The sequence below is a fragment of the Arachis hypogaea genome, chromosome 12, assembly GCF_003086295.3.
Source record: "Arachis hypogaea cultivar Tifrunner chromosome 12, arahy.Tifrunner.gnm2.J5K5, whole genome shotgun sequence".
In the NCBI taxonomy this organism is placed as follows: domain Eukaryota; kingdom Viridiplantae; phylum Streptophyta; class Magnoliopsida; order Fabales; family Fabaceae; genus Arachis; species Arachis hypogaea.
Window position 1 is genome coordinate 96,908,577 of NC_092047.1, and position 5,812 is coordinate 96,914,388.

Genomic DNA, 5,812 nt, shown 5'->3' on the forward strand with positions numbered 1-5,812 from the left:
ATTTATTTATTTAATATTTTTATTTTATTATTTTACACAGGTTACCTCACGGGGACTTCTCTGCACTCTGACGTAGAGAGTCCCATTTTTTCTTGTTTTCTGCTTGTGTGTACGCAGAAATAGAGACAAAGAACATCTCTTAGACTTTGATCCTAAACCTGAAAGAACTTTCAGGCGACGTTTACAACAAGCAAGACTTTGCAAGGCTGCAGAATCCACTATGGCAAATAATAATGCTAATGCCAATGTGGTAAATCCGAATAGGATGATCAGCAGAGAAGAGTGCTTGGCTCTTATTCTGCCCCTACTGCGGATCTCTATGGAAAAAGCATTGTGGTGCCTCCTATAACTGCAAACAACTTTGAGTTGAAGCCACAATTGGTCACCCTGGTGCAACAAAACTGCCAGTATCATGGACTTTCTCATGAAGATCCAAATCAATTTATTTCTGATTTTCTGCAGATATGTGATACTGTGAAGACAAATAGAGTGAATCTAGAGGTATACAGACTCATGCTTTTCCCATTTTCTCTGAGGGATAAAGCAAAGCTATGGCTAGATTCCCAACCAAAAGAGAGTTTGAATACTTGGGAAAAGGTTGTTACATAGTTTCTCACTAAATATTTCCCACCAAAGAAGCTAACTAAGCTTAGGTTGGAGGTTCAGACTTTCAGACAGAAGGAGGGTGAAACTCTTTATGAAGCTTGGGAGAGATACAAGCTACTGACTAGGCAATGCCCTCCAGACATGTTCTCCAAGTGGACCCAACTGGATATCTTTTATAAAGGCTTAGGAGAGATGTCAAAGAAGAGCCTAGACACTTCTGCAGGCAGTTCATTGCACAAGAAGAAGACACCAGAGGAGACTATTGAGCTGATTGAATTGGTTGCAAGCAACCAATATTTATACACATCTAACAGGAATCCTGTGAACTCTGAGGCCGCTCAGAAGAGAGGCGTGTTGGAAGTAGAAGCTGTTAATGCTCTTTTTGCTCAGAACAAGCTTATGTCTCAGCAGATAAATCTACTTACTCAACAGATGGGTGGCATGCAAGTCTCAGCTATCAACACTCAAAACCCACCCCAAGATACCTCCTATGACATGACAGGTAACATTATGCAAAATGATAATTATGATTGTGCTCAACCCTCTTCTGAACAGGTGAATTACATGGGGAGTGGTCCTAGAAATCCCAACAATGATCCATATTCTAAGACATACAATCAGGGGTGGAGGAATCACCCAAATTTTGGGTGGAGAGATCAACCTCAGAGACCTCAGAACTTCAACAATAGTTCTCAGGGTGGTTTTCAACAAAACAACCATAATAACTGCCAATTTCAGTCTCAGCAACAACAAGCACCTTAGCAGGCAATTTCTAAATCCCAAGAAGATTCTAAATGGGAGATGATGATGAGTTTCATACAAGAAACCAGAGCCTCCATTAGAAACTTGGAGGTGCAAATGGGTCAAATGAGCAAGCAATTACCTGAAAGGTCTTCAAATACATTTCCTGGTGATACAGTGGTGAACCCAAGAGAAGATTGCAAGGCTATTCAATTGAGAAGTGGTAAGGTAGCTGGTTCTGAGACTAAGGTCAATGAAGATCCAGTTGAAAAGGAAGCTCCAGAGGAGAAGAAGGAAGAGGTAGAGCACGCCCCACCTAAGCGTGCAGACAACCCGTTTCCTGACTCTCTTTACACTTATCCCACCTTACCAAAGGCCCCCGATACAAGCCGAAAATGCCATATCCTCAGAGGCTTCAGAAGGCGTCCAAAGAAAAGAAATTCTCTAAATTTTTAGATGTCTTCAAGAAGCTGCAGATCAACATCCCTTTTGCAGAGGCTCTGGAGCAAATGCCTCTCTATGCTAAATTTATGAAAGAATTGTTGACCCACAAGAGGAATTGGAAGGAGCAAGAAACCGTGGTGTTAACCAAGGAATGCAGTGCTATTATTCAACACACCCTTCCTGAGAAGATGTCAGACCCAGGGAGTTTTGTCATTCCTTGCACCATTGGAGAAGTCGGCATTCAGAGAGCTTTATGTGATCTTGGAGCTAGCATCAACCTCATGCCACTTTCAGTGATGAAAAAGCTTCAAATTGAGGAGGTAAAACCTACTCGTATTTCTCTTCAACTTGCTGATCTTTCTATTAAATTACCTGTAGGTGTGGTTGAAGATTTACTTGTTAAAGTAGGACCATTTATTTTTCCTGTTGATTTTGTTATATTAGACATGGAAGAGGAGGTAAAACCCTCTATTATACTTGGTAGACCCTTTTTAGCTACAGGTAGAGCTCTGATTGATGTACAAAAGGGTAAATTAACCCTGAGGGTCAATGAAGAACATGTGGTCCTAAATGTTTTTGAAGCTCTCAAGCACCTTAATGATTCTGAGGGGTGCATGAAAATAGATGTTATTGAACCACTTGTTCAAGAAGTACTGGAAGCTGAGGTACTTGATGATGTTCTGGATCCTATTTCTGAGTATGAATTAGTTGAAGTTGATGATTTACCACCCCAAAAAGAGCTGATGAACACGCCTATAAAGGAGAAGGAAGCCCCCAAGCTTGAGCTCAAACCCTTACCCCCTTCTCTGTAATATGTGTTTTTGGGTGAAAATGATTCATATCCAGTGATTATTAGCTCTTCCCTGAAACCTGAAGAGGAAGAGGCGCTTGTTTCAGTGCTCAAGAGTCATAAAACAGCTCTTGGGTGGACCATTAGTGACTTGAAAGGGATTAGTCCAACCAAGTGTATGCACAAGATTCTTCTTGAAGATGATGCCAAACCAGTTGTGCAACCACAAAGGAGACTTAATCCAACTATGAAAGAGGTGGTCCAAAAAGAGGTAATGAAATTATGGGAAGCAGGTATTATTTACCCTATTTCTGACAGTCCTTGGGTAAGTCCTGTGCAGGTAGTTCCCAAGAAAGGAGGGATGACAGTGATCAAGAATGAAAAGAATAAGCTTATTCCTACAAGAACAGTCACAGGATGGAGAATGTGCATAGATTACAGGAGGCTCAACACTGCTACAAGGAATGATCATTTCCCCCTCCCTTTCATTGATCAGATGCTTGAGAGGTTAGCTGGTCATGCTTTTTATTGTTTTCTAGATGGATATTCTGGATATAATCAAATTGCAGTGGACCCTCAAGATCAAAAAAAGACAGCATTCACATGCCCCTTTGGAGTATTTGCCTACAGGAGAATGCCATTTGGACTTTGCAATGTTCCAGCAACTTTTCAGAGGTGTATGCTTTCAATTTTTTCTGATATGGTTGAAAAGTTTATTGAGATATTTATGGATGATTTTTTTGTTTTTGGTAATTCTTTTGAATCCTGCCTTAAACATTTATCTCTTGTCTTGAAACGGTGTCAAGAATCAGACCTTGTTTTAAATTGGAAAAAATGCCATTTTATGGTTATAAAAGGCATTGTTCTTGGACACCGGATTTCAAGTAAGGGAATTGAGGTTAACAAAGCAAAGGTGGAGGTAATTGAAAAATTACCACCACCAACTAATGTTAAGGCAATTAGAAGTTTCTTGGGTCATGCAGGATTTTATAGAAGATTTATAAAGGATTTTTCTAAAATTGCTAAACCATTGAGCAACATGTTGGTTGTTGATGTTCCTTTTGTCTTTGATTCTGATTGTCTGCATGTTTTTGAAACTCTGAAAGCAAACCTTACCTCTGCTCCCATTATAGCTCCCCTTGACTGGGATTCACTATTTGAATTAATGTGTGATGCTAGTGATTTTGCTATAGGAGCTGTTTTAGGACAGAGGCATGGTAAGCTTGTACATGTCATTTATTATGCTAGTCCTGTGTTAAATGATACTCAAAGGAATTACACAACTACAAAAAAGGAATTATTAGTTGTTGTGTATGCTGTTGATAAGTTTAGGTCATATTTACTTGGTTCTAAGGTTATTGTTTATACTGACCATGCTGCTTTGAAGTACCTTCTAACCAAGCAAGATTCTAAACTAAGATTAATCAGATGGGTGTTGCTCCTTCAGGAGTTTGATATTGAAATAAAAGACAGGAAAAGGGTCAGAAAATCAAGTAGCTGACCATCTCTCCAGAATTGAGCCTGAAGCAGGAGTGCAACCACCCACAGTTGTAACTAAGATATTTCCGAACGAGCAATTGTTCCTCATTCAGCAGGCTCCATGGTTTGCAGACATTGCAAATTATAAGGCCATGAATTTTATCCCAAGGGAGTACAGTAGGAAACAAGTGAAGAAGCTATTGACTGATGCAAAGTACTACATTTGGGAGGAACCATACCTTTTTAAAAGGTGTTCAGATGGTATAATCAGGAGATGTGTCCCAGATGAAGAAACACAGCAAATTCTTTGGCACTATCATGGTTCCGAATATGGAGGCCACTTTGGTGGTGAAAGGGCAGCTACAAAGGTCCTTCAGAGTGGGTTCTACTGGCCTACTCTCTTCAGGGACTCAAGAGCTTTTGTGAAGCACTGTGGCAGATGTGAAAAAGATGCAAATCTCCCTGCCAACCATGAAATGCCACAGCAGGGACTTCTTGAGGTTGAGCTGTTTGATGTGTGGGGTATTGATTTCATGGGACCTTTCCCACCCTCACATTCAAACAACTATATCCTAGTGGCAGTCGACTATGTGTCCAAATGGGTGGAAGCTGTGGCTTTACCCACCAATGATGCCAAGGTGGTAATGAGCTTTCTTCAGAGGTATATCTTTAGCCGGTTTGGCATCCCAAGGACACTCATTAGTGATGGAGGAAGTCACTTCTGTAACAGACAGCTGGACTCTCTTCTGCATAGATATGGAGTCCGTCATAAAGTGGCAACCCCCTATCACCCTCAGACAAGTGGACAGGTTGAAGTTTCCAACAGGGGACTTAAGAGGATTCTAGAGAAGACCGTCAGTGTTTCAAGAAAGGACTGGTCAAGGAAGCTTGATGATGCTCTCTGGGCATACCGGACAGCGTACAAGACTCCTATTGGTATGTCTCCTTATCAGTTGGTCTATGGCAAAGCCTGTCACTTGCCAGTCGAACTGGAGCATAAAGCTTACTGGGCAATCAGGTACCTGAACCTTAATTTAGAAGCTGCAGGAATTAAGTGAATGCTTCAGTTGAATGAGCTTGACGAATTCAGATACTCAGCCTATGAGAATGCCAAGCTCTATAAGGAGAGAACTAAGCTATTGCATGACAAGAAGATAGCCATCAGAGTCTTTGAGCCAGGACAGAGAGTGCTTCTATATAATTCAAGGCTCAAAGTCTTTCCTGGGAAGCTGAAATCTCGGTGGTCAGGACCATTTATGGTTACCAGAGCTTCACCGTACGGTCATGTAGAAATACAGGAAGAGAATTCTGACAGGAAGTTTACAGTGAATGGCCAGAGGCTGAAGCACTACCTTGGAGGCGAGATCGATCGCCAAAGATCCACTCATCTGTTGAATTAGCAGAACTGACCGTCAAGCTAGTGACATTAAAGAAGCGCTTGTCGGGAGGCAACCCGATAATTTCGTATCCTTAGTTATTTTTCGTAGTAGTAGTTTTCTTACTTGTTTGGTTTTTATTAAATTCTTACTAATTTTCTGATCATGCAGCTATTCTATCACAGAAACCGAACACCTCAAGATATTTCAAAAAAAAAAAAAAGCGCACACGACGCGAACGCATCGCTGACGCGTCCGCGTCAGATGGGTGTCTGTGAAAAAAATAAATTTGACAGAGAGTTGCGAGGGAGTGGCGCTGGAATAGTGCCTTTGGCATAAATTGTTCCACGTGACCGCGTTGATGACGCGTCCGCGT

At 41.2% G+C, this 5,812-nt stretch overlaps 1 non-coding gene across 1 annotated transcript; it reads right to left on the reverse strand.

Annotated features, from left to right (window-relative positions):
- Positions 1-646: 646 nt before the first annotated feature.
- On the reverse strand, positions 647-752 carry LOC112731735 (small nucleolar RNA R71). Its single transcript, XR_003167499.1, has one exon. It is a non-coding gene; the product is annotated as a small nucleolar RNA R71 (small nucleolar RNA).
- Positions 753-5,812: the final 5,060 nt, after the last annotated feature.